Source organism: Pygocentrus nattereri, chromosome 22, assembly GCF_015220715.1.
Source record: "Pygocentrus nattereri isolate fPygNat1 chromosome 22, fPygNat1.pri, whole genome shotgun sequence".
Classification (NCBI taxonomy): Eukaryota; Metazoa; Chordata; class Actinopteri; order Characiformes; family Serrasalmidae; genus Pygocentrus; species Pygocentrus nattereri.
In genome coordinates, this window is record NC_051232.1 from 24,425,595 (window position 1) to 24,451,150 (window position 25,556).

The following is a 25,556-nucleotide window of genomic DNA, read 5'->3' on the forward strand; positions in this document are numbered from 1 at the left end:
ATGAAATTGTTTTAAAAATTTCAGTCAAAAATCAAAACTAATGTAATACGCCTTGCCTTTTGCAGTTTATACTCAAAACAGAGACTGACAGTTTTAGAAGTTAAACATTTTTAAGATTATGTGCAGTTTTGTATAGAATGCAGAGGCACCAGTGTACAATAAAAATGTGCATTCAGCTGTTTTAATGTGCACCCATTGCTGACACAGGCATTTCCATAGAAAAGCGTTGCGAGTACAGTAGAATGAGACACTCAGGAACAGCCTAAGGTCACCGTGCTCAGGGCTCAGTGTCATTTCGAGGGACATAAAGCCCCCAGCATTGGGCTGTGGAGCATCACTTCTCTAAAATGATGAAACTGAGATGAGTTAGAGTGATCCCAAACCTCACTAATGTTCTTGTGGCTGAGTGCAATCACATCCTCACAGCACTAGTGTACAGCCTCAGAAGAGTAGAGGCTGTTACTGCAGCAAAGGGGGACTAACTTGCTGTAAAGACCCTTCAGCAGGCTTCTGTAAAGGTTTTGACGTACACTGGACTGCTTTTACTGTAATGAGTGTTGATGTTATTTGGTACATAATATAATAGTCTTATGAGTATATAAGCTGTGATTGTGTCAGCATTGTTACACTGTGTGATGCATACAGGCCTTAGCCTACTTGACTACTCACCAGCATACGCACCAACTGTAACTACTGCTGATAGATACCATCTGGATGCCCCAGTGCAGCAATCTATCTCCCTTTCTCTCTCTCTCCCTCTTGCTCTCTCTCCCTCTGTCTCTCTCTTGTCTCTCTCTGTATGAGATGCCCATAGCTTTAGAAGTCTCTGGGGCTGCATCAGTGCAGTCACACCTGTAAGGTGACAACGCTGAACCCCTAGGGGGGCTTGTGTGTGACAAGAACATAAAATAGAGAGAGAGGGGGATAGAGAGAGAGAGGCTTCTAGACAGAGAGCAACATATGAGTTTTCCTTAGCATAAAATTGCTTCAGTCCCATTGCTGTACCACTTTGTGCCTGACTATGTGACAAACTCTGTTACCCAGTCTACAGTCAGAGAGAGAGTGAGAGAAAGGGAGCAAGGGAGGGAGGAGAAATTGAAAAAATCAGAGAGGAAGGAGGGAGAAGGAGAACAAATGAGAAGGGAATGAGAGGAAAATAAAGGGAGAGAGAGAGTAGAAGAGAGGAAGAAAGGAAGAGAAAGGAAGTGAGGAGAGTCAGAAAAAAATGAGAGGGGAGGGAGAGAAGGAAAGGAGAGAGGAAGGAAGAGAGAATAAATGAAAGGGAGGGAGAAGGAGAGGGAGAAAAATGTGTACAAATGTGAGGACAGCGAAGGAGAGGAGGTAGAAAATGAGAGGGGAGAGAGGGAAGGAGAAGTTGAAAAAATGAGAGGAAAAGGAAGAGAGGACAGGGAAGGAAGGAGGGAGAGAAAAAGGGCGGGAGGGAGGGAGGGTGAGGAAAATGGAGGCAGAGAGAAGGAGAGAAGGGAGAAAGAAGAGGAGAGAAAGGGAAAATAAAGGAAGTAGGGAGAGGTAGAAAAAAATGAGAGGGGATGGAGAAAGGGAGGTGAGGGCGAGGGAGAAAAGAAAAAGGAGAGAGAGAGTGGAGGAGGAAAGGGAGAGGGGAAGGAGGGATGGAGCCTGCGATGAGGAGAAAAGAGAAAGGAGAGCGAAAGAGGAGAGGTGGAGGTATATAGAATGAGAAGGGAGGTAGGTAGAGAGAGAGGAGGAGGAAAAGAGGGAGAGGGGAAGGAGGGAGAGGGAGAAAAGAGAAAGGAGAGAGCGAGACAGAGAAGAAAAGGGAGGGGGGAAGAGAGAGGAGAGGGAGAGGGGAAGGAGGGAGGGAGGGAGATAGTGATGAGGAAAAAAGAGAAAGGAGAGCTAAAGACGAGAGAGAGGTATATACAATGAGAGGGGAGGGGGAAGAGAGAGGAGAGGGAGAGGGGAAGGAGGGAGGGAGGGAGATAGCGATGAGGAGAAAAGAGAAAGGAGGGCGAAAGAGGAGAGATGGAGGTATATAGAATGAGAAGGGAGGTAGGTAGAGAGAGAGGAGGAGGAAATGAGGGAGAGGGGAAGGAGGGAGAGGGAGAAAAGAGAAAAGAGAGAGCAAGACAGAAGAAAAGGGAGGGGGGGAGAGAAAGGAGAGGGAGAGGGGAAGGAGGGAGGGAGATAGCGATGAGGAGAAAAGAGAAAGGAGAGAGCGAGACAGAGAAGAGAAGGGAGATAGGTAGAGAGAGAGGAGGAGGAAAAGAGGGAGAGGGGAGGGGGAAGAGAGAGGAGAGGGAGAGGGGAAGGAGGGAGGGAGGGAGATAGTGATGAGGAAAAAAGAGAAAGGAGAGGGGAAGGAGGGAGAGGGAGAAAAGAGAAAGGAGAGAGCGAGACAGAGAAGAGAAGAGAGATAGGTAGAGAGAGAGGAGGAGGAAAAGAGGGAGAGGGGAGGGGGAAGAGAGAGGAGAGGGAGAGGGGAAGGAGGGAGGGAGGGAGATAGTGATGAGGAAAAAAGAGAAAGGAGAGGGGAAGGAGGGAGAGGGAGAAAAGAGAAAGGAGAGAGTGAGACAGAGAAGAGAAGGGAGATAGGTAGAGAGAGGAGTAGGAAAAGAAGGAGAGGGGAGGGGGAAGAGAGAGGAGAGGGAGAGGGGAAGGAGGGAGGGAGGGAGATGAAGGAGATGAAGGGAAGGAGGGAGTGATGAAGAAAAAAGAGAAAGGAGAGCTAAAGAGGAGAGAGGTATATACAATGAGAGGGGAAGGAGGTAGAGAGAGGAGGAGGAAAAAAGGGAGAGGGGAAGGAGGGAGAGGGAGAAAAGAGAAAGGAGAGAGCGAGGCAGAGAAGAAAAGAGAGAGAGAAAGGAGAGCAAAAGAGGAGAGAGCGAGACAGAGAAGAGAAGGGAGGTAGGTAGACAGAGAGGAGGAGGAAAAGAGCGAGAGGGTAAGGAGGGAGAGGGAGAAAAGAGAAAGGAGAGAGCGAGACAGAGAAGAAAAGAGAGAGAGAAAGGAGAGAGAGGTATATAGAGTGAGAGGGGAGGGAGGTAGAGAAGGAGATGAAGAAAAAGGGGAGAAAGGAAGGGAGGGAGGGGGAGAAAAGAGAAGATAAAATGTGAGGGGAGGGAGGTAGAGAGGGAGAGGAAGAAAAAAATAGGGAGGCAGGAAAGGAGGACAGAAAAAGGAGTGAGGGAGAGGGTGAGAAAGAGGGAGTTAGAAATACGGTGCGAAAGAAGGAAGTGAGAGAGAGCAAAAGAAGCAGGAGAGGAAGAGAAAGGGGGGAGAGAGTAGGAGTGAAGGGGGAAAGTGGGAGAGAAGAACATAAAGGAACGGGAGGAGAGAGAGATGCACAGCAGCAGCAGATGATGTGTCTGAGTAAGAGAGCAGGTCTGTGAGGAGATGAATTTTAGATTGACACTCAGTAAACTCACTCTCTCCCTCCTCTCTCCTCTCCACTCTGTGGCTCTCCGAGAACACAGACCTTGAAGTGGTGGAAATGGTGCATCAGAGAAATCTCAGGAGCCGAACATGCTCCGAGCCAAATTACCATCCGATCTCTCCAAGTTCTCTCAGGATCATATCAAACGCTCTTGTTTAGCCTGCTTAGCCCTCATGCAGCCCAGTAGAGGCAACCAAATGCTCAGCTTAAACATTCACTGGTCCAGCGCTCTTCTTCTGCAGTCCGGCCAGGACTAGAGCCAGTTTAATGACTACAGATGCAGACAAGATAGAAATACTTAGCCAGCTACTGTGTAGCGTTCTGGCTCCCATTGCTGGGACCCTGCACGTTTTGTTTACTTGCTAACTCCTGATTGGTCCTACATGGTAGGATTGTACATGGTTGTTCATTGTTGAGACCGTGCTCTGACAGCAGAGAGCGACTGTGTTTGAAATGGCATACGACTGTACTACATACTGCACGCTACTCTTCACAGAAGTAGACGGTACATTACGTGTATGTATACGAACCAACCACAGGAAAGGGCCACGACTAGATGGCCAAGATCTGGACTTAGCCAGGACTCAGAACCATCTCAAAACCCACTTTCTTTTCCACAGCTCTCCATTCACTGCTTAGCTACCATTCTTTTTAGGTGGATGTATTGTGGGAAACACACTCACCTGCTGAATTTTACAGTCATTTTACAGTGATACCATGACAGAGTGCAGGGTTTTATCTTCTACTCATCCCCAAAGCCACAGATAAACTTAAAAAAACTCCAGCTTTGGATTCATCTGTGTGGTAAATCTGAGTGGATTTCAGTCACACCTGTTTTCCTCTGTTTGTGAGTCATTTCTTTTTTTTTTTTTTTTTACATTTGTAGTTGGAAATATGAGCTAGTTTGATTGAATAATAAGCAGCGTGACGGTAAGGAGCCTGAAAATCCTGAGTGTATTGCCTGGTTGAGAAACTTCATAAAGTTCCTGTTAACCTACTGTTTTAACCACATTCTCTATGTAGTAAGTTCATTACACAGACAAAGTCAATGCACCTCAAGACCAGCAGGACAGAATATTTTCTTGCATGTGTATATCCATGTAAGACTGAATCCGTTGACCTATTGGGAAAATACATGTTAGTCACATACTGCATACTACTTGCTGCAGAATCAGTTAGTCAGCTGTGTTTAGGCTGTTTCAAACACATCCCGGGCTTCAAGCACCGCGGGGTGTCAAAGACGTATATTTTATATCCTACTTGCAGCATCATGTTCAGCAGTAGGTTGATTTCATGTAGTTATATTGTTTGAAGTATATCAGCTTTACTGTAGCCAGTGTTCATAGGCTTCACAGTACCCTGCTAGAGAAACCAGCATGGACTAGTAAGGCTGGTCACCACCTAAACCAGCATCTGTTGTGTTTTGGATGCTGGTATGCTGGTCAACTACTATGACTATGCTGGGTGATCAGCTAAACCAGCACTAGAGCAACATGAACCATTTTTTTTTAGACTTAGACTTAAAACAAAAACCACATTTTTCCCCCTGTTTGTCCAAAACAGCACACTGGTGAGTTTGTGTAGTGCAGTATACACTGGCTACTAAACAGAACAAAGCTAATATCAGTGAACAAAACTGCTTGCGAAAGCAACTCAGCGTTTAGCTGAAGGACCCAGCGGCTTAGCTCTCTCTTTCTAATGTCAAATCAGGGCCAGAGCCAGCTTTTTACAACTTCCTCAGATAAAGTGAAGACCATAAAAACGAAAAGATGCTAACACTCCAGGAGGGAGGTCAAGTAGGGGAATCTGGATATCTGAGTGTTGCTTACAGGAACAAAGCCAGAAGTTACCCAAGGCTAAAGTATTCTAGTAAAGGCTGTTGTTCTGGTGTGAAGCTCATGGAAGATTTTTAATTTTTTAGTCTTTTCCAGAAGTGGAGTTTTGTTTTGGTTTAAGTAGAGTTCTTCCCTCCTTGCTGAGCACCACAAAGGACGGAGAAGGAGAAATAGAGTAAGAAATAGAGAGAAAGAAGAAAGAAGAGGCAGTTGAGCCTTTAAGTGGTTCATCCAAATTGGTGGGGAAAAGGGAGAAATAAAAAGGAAAAGAAGCCAAAGCAGCAGGAGGCTCCAGAGTCATTTGGCCGGGTGAGTCATGCTGTCATCTTTTCTCTGTCGTTCGTTCGTCTCGGTTGGGTAGGGGGTAGTAGAGCGGGATGGTGGGATGAATAACACCACGTGGGAGGAATGCAGAGAAGGCCTGGCGTGGAAGCGTGTGGATGCAAAGAAAGACGACACTCATCCCCCCCCAACCCTCCCGTTTTCTAACCCCCCTTTTGTGTGAGGTGCTAACCCCCGTGCTGTTGCTCCATAATGAAGCGGATTAGCGAATCAATTCCAGCTCCGCTTGCTCACCGCACATCCGCCCCCAGTTACACTGGGCTGGGGTTCGGCCCACTGCCGGCACTGCCAGACGGGGATTTACCCCCTCAGCCGTGGGGTGTTACGGTTTTGCCGACAGGCAGAGAAAGGGCTGACGTGGTGGAAACGGTCGGGCTGGGTCTGGGCCCATGCCTGCTGAGCCCCAGCTAGGCAAACACTGAGTCAATCTCTCATATCTAGTGAGGAGTTTGGAGGATGCTGGTGAAAGAAGCCCATCTGGCCTGCTCTGAGACCAGTTTTGGAAAGTCTTTTAGGGGTTGTCCTTTTACTTTACTGTCCCAGTCTATGAATGTTTTTGTGTTTTATTTATTACAAACTTTATTACAAACATTTCTTTTTTCAGATTTATTGTTGATAATGAGTGTGTGACAACACTTTTCATTTTAATGTTAAGACTTATTTCCTTAAAAACAAAAGCTCTGCATTAGCAAACTAATTAAATGGTTGAGATGTCCCTCAGACAGTTATTCCATGAAATCATAATGAATACACTGCCTGGTACCTGATACGTTGTGTTATGATAGTTTAAACATAAAGTTTTGGCTTAATATATATTTAATTATATATATTTATTTATTATAATCCATTTTTGGTGGAGGAGTACATGCAGGACATTATCCCCAAAGAGAACTTATTTTATATATTTTTATATATTTAACATGTCAAAATTTTGCTGGTGGTTTTGGATAGTGAATAAAATAGTTATATTTGTGTTGTAGATGTCATGACTCCTGGTTCCCATCACAACCACTGTGAACAAATCTGAGTCTAAGATTCTTTACAATGAACCATCTCACATCAAACCACTTTGAATGAATCTATTTACATCTCGTGGACTGAAGTATTCCGAAATTTTGGCACTCTGACCAAAGTGAAAAATTTTAAAAGTGCTCCATTGGTAAACATGCGTAGTCTTAGGAAATGAAATTTTACAGCTTAAAGATGAATTATGTATCTGCAAGTGCTTTGGGTGTTTCTTTGAGGGGGGGCTGTTTCAAATTGGCTGGCTGAGACTGGAGGAAGCCAGATGGCTAATGTTACTAGTAGGAAGCCGAATATCTACATCAGTACACTTTTTTGACATTTTTGAGCAGTGCATGCTGGTTATTGCAGTCAGAGAACGTGAACAAAAACGCAAAATCAGGAATTCGACAAAAAAAAAAATATAAGGCTGTGCTATAGAGAAATACACAGTATGTCAAATACCAGATAAATGCTAGTAGTATGACAGACCGTGATGTCAGGAGGTGTAGAGAGGGATATATCTTTGGTTGTCTTGTTGAACCATAAAAGAAATTGCTTGTTGTGCAGTCAGAATGTTAACCAGTGGAGGTGCTGTGACTGGGTGAAGTAAACAGAAATGGCAAAAGGCATCATAGTTTTGATTAGTCAAGTATTTAATGAATAATCGATTATAGGGACTGTTATTAGTTGCTGTATCTTTAATAGCAGGAGGCTTGAATGTGACTGGAGAGTCGTTCCACTAATTGCAGGGCTAAACTGATGGGAATCAGTTAATTTAGGCTGCTCTGTGGCCAGATTTCTCTTCTGCACTTGCAAAAAAGGTGTCAAAAGGATTCTTTGGAGCAACACCATTAAACAGAGGTACTCTAGTCCTGGAGGGCTGGTGTCCAGCTCAATTTGGAGATTTCCATGCTCTATCAACTCCTTTGTTAATTGCTTAAGTAGATATAGTATATCTGTTTGAGCAAGAAAATCAACAAACTGTGCCTGACTGATCGAGTTCACTACTCCCTAATATAAAATAACCAATTTTGGATCCCCAGAAAACCTTTTAATGATAGTTCTTTAAAGAACCATGAGATGTGAGTATGAAGAACCTTTTTGAAATGTAATGAACCTCCATGTGATGCAAAGCCAGGGTGTCCAGTCTAATCTGATGCAGCTGAGGGTTTTCTTTCCAATGAAGCAGGAGCACACATGATCAGATTGAGACCAGCTGATTAAACTGTGGAATCAGATGAGCTCCTGCTTGGTTGAAATGAAACCCTCAGCCACACTGGGCATTTGCGGATGAGACTGGACACCCATGGACCGATGTTAAGGTTCTGTTAAACATTTTTCCATGCATACAGGGCTTTGGGTCAGTGGTACCAGTGTACTGAGAGCTAGGTTAGAGCAAAAAAGTAAGGCTTGAGAACTGCACTGGGAAAAATTTCTCTAAATATAGACAATATTACCAGAAGTCTTGTCGCAATATGTTTTTCCATAACATTTGCTGTAATTAGCAGGTGTTCTTATTCAGAAAGACATGCAATTTAACCATTACAGATGTAGTCAAATGTGGCGTTAGGAGTCTTGCCCAAGGACGCTAATAGGTTTAGCATGGTATGCTTACCTGGGCTGAGAATCAACCAACCAGACAGCTGTTGTTTTTTCTTAATGTAAATGCATATATACACTACCTAATGCTCAATTTTAGGCCTGAATGATGTTTTCAACTCTGCAGCAATCAAAAGGCATCGGAGCCAATAAAGCCAAACCAATTCTGTGCTGCAGTTCTCTCTTATTCCAAGAAATTTCATCTTCAAACTCAGTCTTTTTAACTTGTAATTTCCCTGCTCCCTGAGTTCGTTCAGATGTGCTAGATTGGAGGAAAATGAGCATGGGGTCTCTTAGACTAGGAGCTGGAACTAGTGGGTTGGGATGTGTCACCATATCTCTGTCTCCCGTAGCAACAGTCCACTATCTGATCAAAGAGTCCTTCCACTGTCCGGAAACTGGATGATGGTGGGAAGGAGCCCACTTTACAGTTTTGCTTTGATAACAAAGCATGTTGTGAGTAGATTAGTAATTTCTCATCGAAACAAGTGTAGAAAGTCCAACTTTGATGAAATGTTATTATGCATCGTCTTATTTTGCAGACGTGATTTTGTCAGTTTGTCAACATGGAAATGAGGAAAAAGTCAGAATACAGTCTCGATTCAGAAGGTGCATTTATTATGAATGTCACTATCATTAATTGTAAATATTTTGTAGTTAAAAAGTATAGCAAAACAACAGTAACTGGAATAAAACTTCTAAAGGTTAACGTTGCGAACTACACTCTTACAAATAAAGCTGCCAAAAAGAGTTCTTGGCCAGAGAGGAACCACTTTTGGTTCCCTGAAATATCTTCCAATTAGTGATTCCTTAAAAAAGCATGTTTGTAAGTAATTTGCACATCCAGGAAAAAGGTCTATTAAGAACCCTGTAATCGGTGTAGAATACACACATTTACTCTAAGTGAAAATTCTTCACTTTCACAAATGTCTGTTTTCAAACGTGGCTGTTTAGGGAACCGGAAATGGCATCGCTCACAGAACCCTTATTGCTACAAATCCTGCATCAGCATAAAAAGGAACAACTACAACAAATGTAAAGTATTTGTAATCGTTAAAAATGAGTCTGAATGGCTCAAGTTAATCGATCCGCTGACTCTCGGATCAGATCGGGCGTGTTGCCGCAGGAGATGGACAGATGAAGAACAATAGCTGTAAAAGGAATCTGCGGGGCATTTCCTGAGCTGCGTCATTACAGGTTTAACTCTGTAATTTATGCATCCAATTTGAATAAGAGCTTGAGAAGGCATGATACAGGAGCTGCACGCCAAAATGAACACGCATAGCCACTTCTCAGACCCTCGCGTACATTCACAGAAACACTCACACACACTCTCCCTAATGCGCCCCGAGCTTCCTCCATATTCCCACATCGTTAACACGGCCCTCGGGGTCAAACCACTTATACGCTGCTGCTGCTGCACAGGCAGGCGCTGGAGAGCACAGCAGGCCCAGGATAACAGAAACAGCTGCACTGTTTTCCTTCTTGTATAATCGGATAAATGTAGAATTCATATATATATGAATTGTTCTGTCCTAATTCAGCTTTATTTTGGACGTCTGAGACTGTTACCAATTGATTCTGTTTTCATTATACTACACTAACCAAAAGTTACACAATTACAGAGTAATTATATTTTATTTTTCCCCGAGGTCCAATGTGGTTTTGGTTTTATACACCAGTCATTTTTTAACCTCTCTTCTTCACCTTAATCAAACAGGTTGACTTTGTAGACTGAAACACTCCTTACGGTTTCAGGCTAAAATCCGTGACTGTATGTAAATGAGTTTTTGTGAGATCACAGGAACAGTGAATTTATAATAGGCTGTTTTGGTGGTTGAGTTTCAGTATAAGGACAGTGAATGATATGTTTAGAAACTCTAACAGTGTTTACGTACTACATCCAACTCTTTTGTTTCAGTAAAGTAAGGAAAATGTCTCTTTTAATGTAATGAGTGTATTATAAAGCAGGACGAAATGAGGACGATTAAATTAGACGTGTCCTTGAAAGATATGTTCTGAACGTATTCAAATGAAAGAGATTTTTTTTTCATTTGCACACTTAAAATCCCTACTGTTTTCCAGTTCTTAAATGCAGTTTTATTATAACAGCGTTTCCAGACTGTGCTCTGCAGTTTTACACCATGACATTTCTCAAGCTTTACACAAGTATAGGAGGGACATTGCACCCCCAACAATGACTATTTTGAGTGACCAGGTGCCTTACCCATAGTTGGTGGAAATGCATGTGTGTACAGCTGTCAGCTTGGTTTTTGACTGCATGTGTAAGTTAGAACCCAGCTGAAACACTGGACGATAAAGACCCATAGTTTTATCTCTATGAACGTGTATGTATATATATATATATATATATATATATATATATATATATATATATATATATAATTTTTTTTTTTTTTTTTTTTTTTTTTGTCACAGCATCACCAGACACCAAAACACAGAGTCAGCCCCCTTTGAGTTATATGACCATAATACAGACGGAACTGGGCTGAGTTTCCCAAAAGCATTTTAGCACGAAGATAAATCTTAAATGGTAGAGAAAGCCTCACACTAAACACTAAGATGCTTTTGCGAAAACTGTGCCTTGGGCAATTTGAACATAAAAGACAATCATTTATAACAAAGCATGTGAAATATATCGAAATCTGACCTTAAGCAAGAAGAGAACTGAAACATAAGCAACAAGTGAATACAGAAGCCAAATCTGTGAAGGGCTCTGAGTAGCCCTGCACCTAGTGCTTTAATATTTGTATTATTAAAGCTGAATTTCTGCGTGCGGCTATTGAGACCTGACTGTCATTTTTCACAATTCACTGCAGCACTGCTTTTAAATACTAATATTACAGTTTAAAAATATTCATATTTAATAAAGTCTTAACCACTTAAAATTGGTAGTGATTTTGGCCACAAAATGTTCATATCAGTGAGGCTCAGGGATGCAGCAGTACATTGCTGTATTGTATCAAATTCTATTGCAATGTGTGGTGATGTGATTGTATTGTATTGCAATGAATTTTGACTATAATTTTAGCTTGGGGCTAGTGTTTTAGCTTGGGGCTAATACATTAGTTTGTGGTGTGTGTGTGTGTATGTGTGTGTGTGTGTGTGTGTGTGTGTGTGTGTGTGTGCGTGCATGTTTGTGTTTTATGACCCTGCTGTTTTCTCTCTAATGCATTTAAACTGTGTCGTTTGCTCAGTGTAGCGTTTGAATGAAAGACTACACTGCTGTTCTGTCGTAATTGTTTTTCTGACCTACACTGACCAAAAAAGCACAAAAAATAGACCATAATAGGCTCCACCCCCTCCGCTGATCCATACTGTCATTGGCTGACCAGCACGCCATTCATCTTAGCATCTCAGTATTCATCTTACCTACATCAGTGAACAGTACACAGCCTGGATAGCATGACCAATGGTGGAACACGGTGACCATCATTATAATAAAGTAAACATGAGGCCACGCATTACAGGGATTTTTACCGTGATTAAAAAGAAAGATTTTCTCTACTTTGTGGCCAACAACACCCCTTAATCCTTGTGAAGGGACGCTCGTTTCTTAGACAAAATACAATATAATAAAATTCACCAGTTCTCATGTGAATGTCTGATGTCTATACATGCCCCTTTATTTGATAGAGATTAGTCAGACGTCCCTAATTGAATTACATGTATTGTTTTTTTTAAAGTGAAAATAAATTACATCATCTGTAGAAAACAGCTGCACAATTGCTGTTTACTTGCTGAGTTTAAACTGTGTGCTAAAATTTGCATAAAAATGCTAAACTTATTTTCACATCAAGAAGACAAGTAATTTGACTGTGTATGTTCAGACCTTTGCATATGACTGTATACGTGAGTATCTTACTATGAATATACAAAATTCATGAATATACAGTATGCTAAATAAACACCTAAGTTCATGTGCCAGTACATTTTATTATTCATTTATTAATAATTCATTTGAGCTGAGAGTCGTACAGACGGACAATAAGGCGACAGGCAAATACAAAATTATTTACATTTAATGGAAAAGATGACATTCATATATGAATATGTTCAACGGGTTCATGTTAAGATACCACTTATTCCACATATGAACTTATATGTGAGCATATTGCTGACAATGGAAATCGTGACACATATTGGCACAAATACTGGCGCAAAATTGTTTTTATGAAAAAAAAACAATAACTTTACAGGAGAAGCAAGACAACTTCTTAAACTTCTTAGATTTTATTCTAGGTGCTTTTGGGCCGTTACTATTGGTGCAGTTGTCATGAGATTTTGACACAGTTTGGTTTGATTTAGATATTTAATTGCCAGTATAACGTGATTACTCCATGAATAGCACAATGGTTTTCATTTTCTTGTTTTAGGACCAAATTCAGCTGATATGTGCTGTTCTATGTGTGCATTTTGAACGTGGCATAATGAGAAATGATTTTTGTTTAGATAGTGTTTTATCTTACAGGCCTCCGAGACCACCAGCTGGTCCACATGTTGACTCTGTCTGCTTCCAGCGCAGCTGTGCCAGGTATTCTTTGTTTTGTACTGTTGATTACTTGGTTCTGATGGGTATTTCCCTAAGCAGTGTTTGTCAGTTAGCTTCATAACTTAAGCCAAAAGTGAAGACTCCAACAGGAACGATCTTTTGTGGACAGGTTTGGCTTTTGGGCCTAAATTAACTGGCTAACTGAGAAATCCTGCTTTGTGAAATACCCCCCCCCCCCCCCCCCCCCCCCCGCCTGCCAGGTTTAAGGTGAAGTGTGGACCACCTGGGGTCCTCAAGGACTGGACTGAGCAAACGCTGGCGCAGAGTACTGTGCTCTAGCCAAAATGGGTTGCTGAAACCAGTGATATGAATACAGAGGGAAGTAAGGCCATGTGCTGCACCCATATTAGAGACATGAAGCAATAGTTCAGCGAAAAATCTAATTTGCACAGTTCGCTCCTTAGCCCAGATGCAGTCAGTCAGCCAAGACATGTTTCTGTAGTTTGCTTCTTTAGTTTTGTACTAGGCCACTGCAGCTAATAGCCCTCTATATCCCTTATATCCCTCTAATTAGCATCATGGCAGGCTTATCCACAAATTCTTTGTACATTGCAAAGCTAAAAACAGTAACTATGTGCTTTTATCTATTTTTATGTCATACAGTGTTAGACACCACATAAGCAAATCTATTTGAGATTACTCTTGCCAAAATGAAAAAAACATCTATAGACACATCTGTGGTGAACGTGCTAACTCTCCTCCTACGTCTGTGGTGAACGTTCTAACTCTCCTCCTACGTCTGTGGTGAATGTGTGGACTCTCCTCCTACATCTGTGGTGAACGTGCTAACTCTCCTCCTACGTCTGTGGTGAACGTTCTAACTCTCCTCCTACGTCTGTGGTGAATGTGTGGACTCTCCTCCTACATCTGTGGTGAACGTGCTAACTCTCCTCCTACATCTGTGGTGAACGTGCAAACTCTTCTCCTATGTCTGTGGTTAACGTGCTAACTCTCCTCCTACGTCTGTGGTGAACGTGCTAACTCTTCTCCTACGTCTGTGGTGAACGTGCTAACTCTCCTCCTACGTCTGTGGTTAACGTGCTAACTCTCCTCCTACGTCTGTGGTGAACGTGCTAACTCTCCACCTACATCTGTGGTGAACGTGCGAACTCTCCTCCTACATCTGTGGTGAACGTGCTAACTCTCCTCCTACGTCTGTGGTGAATGTGCTAACTCTCCTCCTACGTCTGTGGTGAACATGCTAATTCTCCTCCTACGTCTGTGGTGAACGTGCTAACTCTCCTCCTACGTCTGTGGTGAACATACTAACTCTACTCCTACGTCTGTGGTGAACGTGCTAACTCGCCTCCTACATCTGTGGTGAACGTGCTAACTCGCCTCCTACATCTGTGGTGAACGTGCTAACTCTCCTCCTACATCTGTGGTGAACGTTCTAATTCTCCTCCTACATCTGTGGTGAACGTGTGAACTCTCGTCCTACATCTGTGGTGAACATGCGAACTCTACTCCTACGTCTGTGGTGAACGTGCTAACTCTCCTCCTACATCTGTGGTGAACGTGCTAACTCTCCTCCTACATCTGTGGTGAACGTGCTAACTCTCCTCCTACATCTGTGGTGAACGTGCTGACTCTCCTCCTACATCTGTGCTGAACATGCTAACTCTTCTCCTACGTCTGTGGTGAACGTGCTAACTCTTCTCCTACGTCTGTGGTGAACGTGCTAACTCTACTCCTACGTCTGTGGTGAACGTGCTAACTCTTCTCCTACGTCTGTGGTGAACGTGCTAACTCTACTCCTACGTCTGTGGTGAACGTGCTAACTCTCCTCCTACGTCTGTGGTGAACGTGCTAACTCTCCTCCTACGTCTGTGGTGAACATGCTAATTCTCCTCCTACGTCTGTGGTGAACGTGCTAACTCTCCTCCTACGTCTGTGGTGAACATACTAACTCTACTCCTACGTCTGTGGTGAACGTGCTAACTCGCCTCCTACATCTGTGGTGAACGTGCTAACTCGCCTCCTACATCTGTGGTGAACGTGCTAACTCTCCTCCTACATCTGTGGTGAACGTTCTAATTCTCCTCCTACATCTGTGGTGAACGTGTGAACTCTCGTCCTACATCTGTGGTGAACATGCGAACTCTACTCCTACGTCTGTGGTGAACGTGCTAACTCTCCTCCTACATCTGTGGTGAACGTGCTAACTCTCCTCCTACATCTGTGGTGAACGTGCTGACTCTCCTCCTACATCTGTGCTGAACGTGCTAACTCTTCTCCTACGTCTGTGGTGAACGTGCTAACTCTTCTCCTACGTCTGTGGTGAACGTGCTAACTCTACTCCTACGTCTGTGGTGAACGTGCTAACTCTTCTCCTACGTCTGTGGTGAACGTGCTAACTCTACTCCTACGTCTGTGGTGAACGTGCTAACTCTTCTCCTACGTCTGTGGTGAACGTGCTAACTCTTCTCCTACGTCTGTGGTGAACGTGCTAACTCTACTCCTACGTCTGTGGTGAACGTGCTAACTCTTCTCCTACGTCTGTGGTGAACGTGCTAACTCTTCTCCTATGTCTGTGGTTAACGTGCTAACTCTCCTCCTACGTCTGTGCTGAACGTGCGAACTCTCCTCCTACATCTGTGGTGAACGTGCAAACTCTTCTCCTACGTCTGTGGTGAACGTGCTAACTCTCCTCCTATGTCTGTGGTGAACGTGCTAACTCTTCTCCTACGTCTGTGGTGAACGTTCTAACTCTCCTCCTACATCTGTGGTGAACGTGTGAACTCTCGTCCTACATCTGTGGTGAACATGCGAATTCTACTCCTACGTCTGTGGTGAACGTGCTAACTCTCCTCCTACGTCTGTGGCGAACGTTCTAACCCTCCTCCTACATCTGTGGTGAATGTGTGAACTCTCCTCCTACATCTGTGGTGAACGTGCTAACTCTTCTCCTACATCTGTGCTGAACATGCTAACTCTTCTCCTACGTCTGTGGTGAACATGCTAACTCTTCTCCTACGTCTGTGGTGAACGTGCTAACTCTCCTCCTACTTCTGTGCTGAACGTTCTAACTCTCCTCCTACGTCTGTGCTGAACGTGCAAACTCTTCTCCTATGTCTGTGGTTAACGTGCTAACTCTCCTCCTACGTCTGTGCTGAACGTGCGAACTCTCCTCCTACATCTGTGGTGAACGTGCAAACTCTTCTCCTACGTCTGTGGTGAACGTGCTAACTCTCCTCCTATGTCTGTGGTGAACGTGCTAACTCTTCTCCTACGTCTGTGGTGAACGTTCTAACTCTCCTCCTACATCTGTGGTGAACGTGTGAACTCTCGTCCTACATCTGTGGTGAACATGCGAATTCTACTCCTACGTCTGTGGTGAACGTGCTAACTCTCCTCCTACGTCTGTGGCGAACGTTCTAACTCTCCTCCTACATCTGTGGTGAATGTGTGAACTCTCCTCCTACATCTGTGCTGAACATGCCAACTCTTCTCCTACGTCTGTGGTGAACGTGCTAACTCTACTCCTACGTCTGTGGTGAACGTGCTAACTCTCCTCCTACATCTGTGGTGAACATGCTAACTCTTCTCCTACGTCTGTGGTGAACGTGCTAACTCTTCTCCTACGTCTGTGGTGAACGTGCTAACTCTTCTCCTACATCTGTGGTGAATGTGTGAACTCTTCTCCTACATCTGTGCTGAACATGCTAACTCTCCTCCTACATCTGTGGTGAACGTGTGAACTCTCCTCCTACATCTGTGGTGAACGTGCGAACTCTTCTCCTACATCTGTGCTGAACATGCTAACTCTCCTCCTACATCTGTGGTGAACGTGCTAACTCTTCTCCTACGTCTGTGGGGAACATACTAACTCTACTCCTACGTCTGTGGTGAACGTGCTAACTCTCCTCCTACGTCTGTGGTGAACGTTCGAACTCTTCTCCTACATCTGTGCTGAACATGCTAACTCTCCTCCTACGTCTGTGGTGAACGTGCTAACTCTTCTCCTACGTCTGTGGTGAACGTGCTAACTCTCCTCCTACGTCTGTGGTGAACGTGCTAACTCTCCTCCTACGTCTGTGGTGAACGTGCTAACTCTCCTCCTACGTCTGTGGTGAACGTGCTAACTCTCCTCCTACGTCTGTGGGGAACATACTAACTCTACTCCTACGTCTGTGGTGAACGTGCTAACTCTCCTCCTACGTCTGTGGTGAACGTTCGAACTCTTCTCCTACATCTGTGCTGAACATGCTAACTCTCCTCCTACGTCTGTGGTGAACGTGCTAACTCTTCTCCTACGTCTGTGGTGAACGTGCTAACTCTCCTCCTACGTCTGTGGTGAACGTGCTAACTCTCCTCCTACGTCTGTGGTGAACGTGCTAACTCTTCTCCTACGTCTGTGGTGAACGCGCTAACTCTCCTCCTACGTCTGTGGTGAACGTGCTAACTCTCCTCCTACGTCTGTGGTGAACGTGCTAACTCTTCTCCTACATCTATGGTGAACGTGCTTACTCTACTTTTACATCTGTGGTGAACGTGCTAACTCTCCTCCTACATCTGTGGTGAACGTGCTGACTCTCCTCCTACGTCTGTGCTGAACATGCTAACTCTTCTCCTACGTCTGTGGTGAACGTGCTAACTCTCTTCCTACATCTGTGGTGAACACTGCACTAAAGACTGCACTAATGCTAGCTTGGTTGTATTTACCAACCTATAGATCAGTGGCTTGGCTAGCAGGTTAACACCGGAGTGTTTTATGCTGTTTTGCGTAATGCATGTTGGGTATTGTCGAGAACATTGATGAATGAAAACATGCAACAAATAAAATAAAAATTGTGAATTCTGTGAACCAGTGAGACTCAGAGGCACAACGCTGCATGAGAATGTGCTGCCAAACAGTACAACAAATAACATCTTAAGCTGTAGTTTTAGGCTAGAATAACATTCAGCTGTGATTTTGGGCTCCTTCAACAACTCGACACAGTTTGAGGGAAGTGTGTGATGATTTATGTATGCAGTTTATTCAATGCTAGTCGGTTATGTATAAGCTTCCACCACTCGTCAGCCACATTAGGCTTGTGGCTCCAGTGCAGAACTAAAGAAACAAAGTTACCTTCAGGTTTTTGCTGCCTTGGCATGATTTTAAAAGCAGGGTTGAGTATGGTAAATGTGTGAGAGAGATGGAGGGATAGACTGTGGTGATGAGTGTGAAAGAGAAACAGAGACTGTGTGTGTGTGTGTGTGTGTGTGTGTGTGTGTGTGTGTGTGAGCGGCTGGGGACACAATGCTTCATTGATACTGCGGTAAAACCAGAGATGGCTTAGCCAATGGCTCATTTAACAGCGCTCTTCACTCAGTGGCCAGTCACAGACTAGCCTGTACCCGGCCAAGCCTTGCAATTATGCCCCATGTAATAAAACAGTTGTAGTGACCTGTGCCCGCATTATTTCCAATGACATTTGGTCGAGCCGCAACCTCACGCTCGGTCTGAACTCCGCAGGAACAAGATTTGGCACGTCCGCCCGTGGCCATGCCAGTTCAGCTCCGCGTAATGAAGGTATAAAGAGTTGGCTAAGCTGCACTGGTGCCAATTCGAGAGTTTATTATGGATAGTTGATCTAATTTAGTGCATTTACTGACAGAAATCGGATTGGCTTATAGAGTTCCAGCTAAGCTGCAGTCCAGCTGGGTTATAGTTATCGCCTCATGCCCGCGCCACTCTCGCTCTGAGTTATAGAGGCCTTTTTTTGTAGGGTTTTCTCAGACAGATGCAGCTTTATTTTGCATTTTTTTTCTGTAAACATACCCTTTTTGCTTTTCTAAGGCAGGCTGCCTTTTAGAGGGCCGTGCACGCAGGGTCGCAGGCCTTGGAGAAGTTAATTTATGGCGCATTTGGAGAGTGAGTTCGAGCCTGAATACCTAATGCAACAATGCACCTGCAGTAGCATACTGATTAACACACACACAGTAGCATTGCTAGGCCTCCCCATCGAGCCACTAATTGGTCCTCAGTCCCCCACTGCAGTGGTGAGCTCCAGCCCCTAAAACCTTGGAATATAAATGTCAGTCTGCTGCACTTTTCTCGTGCGCCCATTGGCGGTAAACGCACCCAATATCAGCAGTGCAGCTGGATTTAAATGTAAAGATAAATGTCAGGGAGTTTGTAATACTAAATCAATGTCACATTCAGATAGCCTAGTGTTATTTCTGTTATAAAGGACAAGTTTAGTGAAAAATCACATCCCCCTCCCCCCACTTACCAAAAAGAATCCAGTCATGTGAGTCACTGAATTTAACAAGTATTTATTTTTTATATCCCATTTAACATTACAGATTAGCATTGTGTAAAGTGTATGCATAAATCATCATACACTGGCCTCAGATTCCATCTAGTTGTAGAAACGACTAATAGATCTTTTGTGGTTTCTGATACTGAATGACTTGCTGTTATCAATATAGGCAAAAGTACTTTGCATAGTCAAAACCTGGGTCACCCCTATGTTCCCAGGGCCAATTATTCCCTGAAGAAACAGACCTGTTCCCGTGGTTCCTATGTTGCCTCAGTCATATTTCAAGTTTTTTCAAGTCATGGTGATGCAACACTCATTTAATCTGTTATACTGTACTTCAAAAACTATAAAGCTTAATTGCCCACTTTCACACTTGGCTTGATGCAGCAAACCACTTCATCTGTTACATATTCCTGGTGTAGGTTTGTAGCTTTACTCTAACAACTTGCTAGTTAGTTAGCTAAGGGCTATACAGCTAGCAACAACTATAACAAAGCAGGTATTCACAAAGTCAATATATCCTACAGTCTGCATTACAGTTAGCCTAGCTAGCTAATTAGCTGTTTAAGGCTGGCCTAGTCAACGGTAAGCGCATTTGTGTTTAAAGAATGGCCCCTCGTTGTTCCCTGTATCACCCTTTGATGACCCCATGACTAGTAGTGGAGGCTGTGGCCAAAAATGTCTGCTATTTTGGGTGTAGATCATGGTTCTATCTACTGTCGGGTGCTGCTGAAATTTGGAAAATATTAGTCATTCACGCGGTCACCGCTTTCAGCTAGTTGTGTGGACAAGGCCAGTAGACTCCACCTCTGATCGGTAAACTTGTTTTTTGGCTGAACTATTAATATTAAAAGCAAGTGCAGCATCTTTTTTAGACCGTGCTGAGATTTACAACGATTTTCCTCCTTTTCCCTCTTTTCAAGTTAGATCTCTTTGGCTCTCATATCGAACAGAGTGGTCTGCACTGTTGCGCGAAATTTGAGACAAATCGGTTCAGATCCTCTAACTCCTCAAGTAGCTCTATTTCTGTCCTGCGTTATTGAGCGCCTCAGAAAAGGACGGATGACCTGGATGGACGACAAAGTACTGGACGTGCTGCTATGGCCTAAACACTCTTTCCTCCAAGGCCTTTAGCAGCCTCTGCTGCGGAGGAAATGGCCTGAAGTGCTGCAGCACCAGCTAACTCTCCAATTACAGGCTCGAGAGTGGAGATGGGTGTTGAGGTCAGCTGCACCTCCACCGTCTCTCGCATGCTAAAGATTTCCAAAGCCTCTCGATTCTTCCCCCTCATCATTCATCCGTTTAAACAAAGCGCATCCTCATAAATAAAGCATTACGCCGCTCTGAAATGGCTCAGCAAGCTCTGCCCTGAGCCTATATCATCAGACCATCACATCACAATCCCAAATCTTCGTGTCTTTAGCTCTTTTTCCGAAGTGAAATTAGGAGCGTACTGGAGTTTTAACCCCTTAGATGTCAAGAGTTGTTGTCATGTTGTGATGCGTATAAAGTAGAATTGCCCAAATACAATTACATGATTACATAGTTATGTGATTAATTACATTTACATTTGATTTTCATTCTGCATAAGCACTTCTAATATTAATTCTGATATCAATAGTCTGGTATCAATATTTCTTTCTTTTTCTTTCTCAGGGTGTAATCTAAGAGATGCTCACTTATGTATGCATTAAAGTGCTGCATCCGTCTCTTCCCCCTTCATTGTAGACGTTTAATCTGAGATGCGTCTCTGTGCTCACCGCTTTTTTATTTTTTTACCTCTCTCCGCCTCCCTCTTGGCTTAGTGACTTAGGCTCAATTGATTTTTGCCCAATCGATAGCGCGAAGTTGGAATTAACAGGAAAGCGAGCGGCTCGTCCCGCAGGATCTGAGCAGTCACCCAGCCTGATGGATCTGTGTAGGGAGGCTCTAGCATGTGCTAAAGGAAGGTGCATCCAAATTCAATCCATCATCGGTCAGATACGGCCAATGATCTCCAAAATGGGCCAAATCGCCGACCAATAATCTGCTTCGCTAAATCCCTTCAGCCCCCTCCTGGCCACCAGGGACTTTGAGCATTGACAGCTGCAAGGACGGCATTGGCCACCGGAAAAAGCTGTGCTAGTTTGCGCATGTGCTAATTTGATGTGCTGTTTTCTGCTGCACTGCTACAGCATAAAAACACCTATGTGATGAAGTCAGCACTTTGTAAAAGGTGAGACCGGCCAGAAGTTGATGTGAAGTGGTTTTGAGGTCTGAATTGGTTTAAAAATTGCCTTAACTAAATATGTGCTTTGCATATCTCACATTATATAAAGTTCTTCTGCTTTTTACATGCAGTTATACTTTTTCACCAGAGACGTCTCCAAATCCCCAAATCTAATACAGTGCAGCTTTAAATGACTAAATTAGAATCACTTTCAATTTACTTTTATTAGGGATTACAGTAAGCCTACAATCTTCATATGTAGCTATTGTAATTATGTCCATACATTTTCAGGGGACGGAAAGGGGTCTACAGAGCATGCATAGGCCTCAGAAATCTAACCTGTTTACAGCCTTTGTAGCCGCCTCCACAGCAAGCGACACTTAGGGTCCCTAATAATGTTTCCCAGGCCAACAAGCCTTGGATTGATGGGGCGGTCCACTGAGGCGGAGATCGTTTAAAAATGATGACACGTGTCTCTCTCTTTCTTTCACCTTGAACTTAATTGACTGTCTTCACGCCAACTCAGAATCGCTGACGTGCAAGGATTGTGTCCATCACTAAAGGAAGGGAAGGAAGGGACGCGGCTGACGAAGAGCCACATCCTCTCCCGGCCCAGAGACAGTGAATGAATTGTGCTGTCATATTTTCAGTAAAGGTTAAAGAAAGGTAGAGCGGACAGTTGTGATGGAAGCTGGAAGTAAGTGAACATTCGATATGTCGCAGTAGGCCCAGATAAATGTCCTCTTGTTGTAAGCGTTTAGGCTAAACGTGGGTATAAAGCGGCAGAACGCATGGGTGCAGTCCACTGTGTTCAGAAGCCCATTTGTCTTTGCTAGTTCAGTTGTCAGTGGAGTGACAGTCATAAATGCCCCATGAGCTGCTCTGATAAAATGAACAGTGAACCAGCACTCATCTCTCAATGTCTACAGCCCAGAGAGAGAGAGAGAGAGAGAAAGAGAGAGGTCCAGAAAGGAAAGCCAGATGTAAAGTGAAAGAGGGGGAAAGTGGTGAGAGAAAGGAAAGAAAAAGTGGAAAGAAGAGTCAGAAATAGGGAGAGAAAAAGAAAGCATGGAGAGAACGAATGTAAGGGAAGAGAGTAAGAGAGGGTGGGTGGGTGTTTTTGAGAGAGCGAGGGGAAAGAAGGTAGAGAGAATGAGAAATGAAGGGAGAGACAGCAAGAGAAAAAGAGAATAGCTAAAGAAAAAGAAAGGACAGCATGGGAAGGAGAGGAATGAAAGAGGGAAAGGGGAAAAACAATGAGAAGGGGAGAAAGAGAAAAGTGAAAGTGAGAAATCGAGAGAGAAACAGAAAATGGTGAAAGAATAAAAGGAAAGAGAACGAAAGGAAAGAAAGGGAGAGAGGAAAACAGAATGAGAGAAGGGGACAGAGAGGAAAGAGAGAATGAGAGGGGAGAGAGAGAAAAGTGAGAATGAAAGAGAGAAAAGGATAGCCCAATGGCTGAGAGAGAGACATTAATGGCATGGGAAAAGGTAATATTCAACAAGAGAGTAAGGGGATGGCAGGATAGAGAACAAGACGGAAGGAAAATGAGATTTGGAATGAAAGAGGAAGGAATGGGACACTTTCAAAAGCAGTGAAATTGAAGGAAAGTGAAAGAAAAGCTGGCGAGAAAGGGACAGAAAGAGAGCAAGACAGATTTTGGGGCAGTATAAGGAGAGAGAGAGCGAGAGAGAGAAGTGAAGACATTTCTGCTATAGATCACTCATTTCCTGTCTCAGTTGAGCTCAGTGCTGAGTTGCCCCCAACGTCAGACAAGTTGTCAGGTAACCGCGGCGATGTGGGCCACATGTGTCAGGTTACTGTGGTGATTGGGCTGGAGCACGGCAGTCTCGGCGCTCCCCTGGCGACGAGCTGCCCTCGCAGGGTTCCCGCGGCAACAGAAGGTAATCAGTCATGATGTCAGATTGTTCACATGCTCGGGTCAATAATGATCAGGCAGAAAGACGGACAAAACTTCAGAACATAGGACGGACCCCAGACGCACACACACTGAGACTACTCAATACTTACAATCAGGCAGCTAGAAAGTGTGTGTGTGTGTGTGTGTGTGTGTGTGTGTAAGCCATCAGTAAAGAGCCCAAATCATTGATGACAGAATTTTGCCTGCTTTTTTGAACGAAGAGTTTTCTGTAGTTCACAGAAGTTCAAAACAGGCCATAAGCTGTTGCTATAATTTTCTGGATTGTTATCTTGAGATAATAAATTAATTCAAGATATTCAAGATATCAAGATAACAGCAAAACTCATTTCAAAATAACAAGATAATGAACTTATTATTTCAAGATAACTTTTGTTATCTTGAGACAGCAAAATAACATTCATTTCAAGATAAAAACTTTGTGATCTTTAGATAACGAGATAATTAACTTACCTTTGAGGTCACAATATAATCAGAATCAGAATACTTTATTGATCCCAGAGGGATATTGCAGTTGAAATTGACTCATTATTTCAAGATAATTTTATCTTGAGATAACAAGGTAACTAACTTGTTATTTCAAGATAAAAAATTATCTTGAAATAACAATATGATTAACTTATTTCAAAATGACACCTTTTGTTTTCTCAAGATAAGATACCTAACTTATTTCAAGATGACATCTTTTGTTATCTTGAGATAGCAAGATAATTGACTTTATCTTAAGAAAACAATCTAGAAAATGGTAACTACCTTATGTCCTCTCTGGAGTTCAATAGGTGTATGTAAACATTGCATTCATAAACTCAGCCTGTTGTGAGTCCAGTGTTTTTGTGATGTCACAAACGGAGGCCACATTTTCTGTTTATTTGCTAACTGTAAAATATAAAACATAAAATGTGGCCTGTGCTAATGTTATGGCACATTTTGTGTTTTATTTTTTTCCAATGCACAACAGTTGTGCATCATTCTCTGTAGGTGGTGTGTTTTTATTATTATTTTCTCTTAGAAAAAAAAAAAAAAAAACACCTGTAGACTCATAGCAGTGCAACCCTTCCCAACATATCACCACGTCAGAGTCACTGCAGTGCTGAGAACCATCCACCACCCAAATAATACCCGCTCTGTGGTGGTCCAGTGGGGGTGCTGACCATTGATGCATTTGATTTTGTCATATGGATCATGGAGTGCATTTATGATATGTGGACCAGTCATACAGCGATCTGACTGGTTCTAACTGACCTGTAATTAAACCCATCATAGAGGTCAGATAAGCTTTATGTTGACTGCTCTGACTTTGAAACATTTCATGCAACATTATGGAAAGTAAAATTAGGTTGTTGTTTTGAAAATTTCTGACCAGTCCAAGAGCATCCATGAGTATAATTTGGTGCACTTTACCCATTACAGTGTGAAGCATATCAAACCTAATGAAGGAGACACAGTGTCGTAAAAACGTCAGCAGACAAACTCGGTCTGTCACAGTCTTGATCCTGTTTTCTACTTCATAACTATGTGGTAGAGTCTCAAGCATGGTGGACATAAAAGTAACTGGTTCTTGTGTTACTCTTCATCAGTGAGGATGACGATAAGTGGGAATCCAGTTACTGCTGCATATCTGCACCAGCGTACACTGACTCTCTGTTTCTCTTTCCCTCACTTTCTCTGGATTTCTTTTCCTCTATCTTTTTCTTTCTTTGTTGTTTCTTCTCTTTCCCTCCCTCTTGATGTTCTTTTGTTCACTATTTCTGTTCTTTCTGCCTCTAATCTCTCGCTCTTTATTTTTTTCATCCTTTTCCTCTCGCTCCCCTCATATTTTTCTTTGTGACTTCACCTCTCTCTCTCACTTTCTCTCTCTCTCTCTCTCTCTCTCTCTCTCTCTTTCTCTTCTTTATTCTATCTTCTTTCGTTCATCTTGCTGTCACTGCTTTCTTTCCTCTCTTTCCCTTCTTTATCTCTCGTTATTCTCTTGCTCAGTCTTCTTTCATTCTTTTTCTTTCTGTGCTCTCTGTTTCTCTTCATTTTCTTTGCATATTCACCTCTTCTCTCTCGCTTTTGGTTTTCTTTGTTTATTTGTTTATTCTTTCCTTTCTTCATCTCTCTTTTTGTTGCCTCTCGCTCTCTCTTTCTCTCTGTGTGTTATTGAGTGACTCTGTAGGGTGACTGGTGCCATATTGCATTCATTCATCATGATCCTGACAGAGTGTGTCAGTGGGGTGTTCGTCCTCCACTCACACACACACACACACACACACACACACACACACACACACACGCAGAGTGCCAGATTTTACCTTAAAGGCCCAATATGGAGTGCTATGATTAGGCATTTTAATTGACGGTATGATCATATGTTGTTTGTTCATCTGAGGGTCTGATTTTTGTGTTGTT

At 43.2% G+C, this 25,556-nt stretch overlaps 1 protein-coding gene across 17 annotated transcripts in view; it reads left to right on the top strand.

Annotated features, from left to right (window-relative positions):
• LOC108427443 (adhesion G protein-coupled receptor L3-like) overlaps positions 1–25,556 on the top strand; it is a 444,945-nt gene that overhangs the window by 14,839 nt on the left and 404,550 nt on the right. Inside the window, exon 2 of one of the 17 annotated variants that reach the window (XM_017697569.2) lies at positions 12,689–12,751. The exons of the other annotated variants lie outside the window; for them this stretch is intronic. The gene's annotated coding sequence lies outside the window, so the exon portion shown is untranslated. The remainder of the gene's footprint in view (positions 1–12,688; positions 12,752–25,556) is intronic. 17 annotated transcript variants of the gene reach the window in all.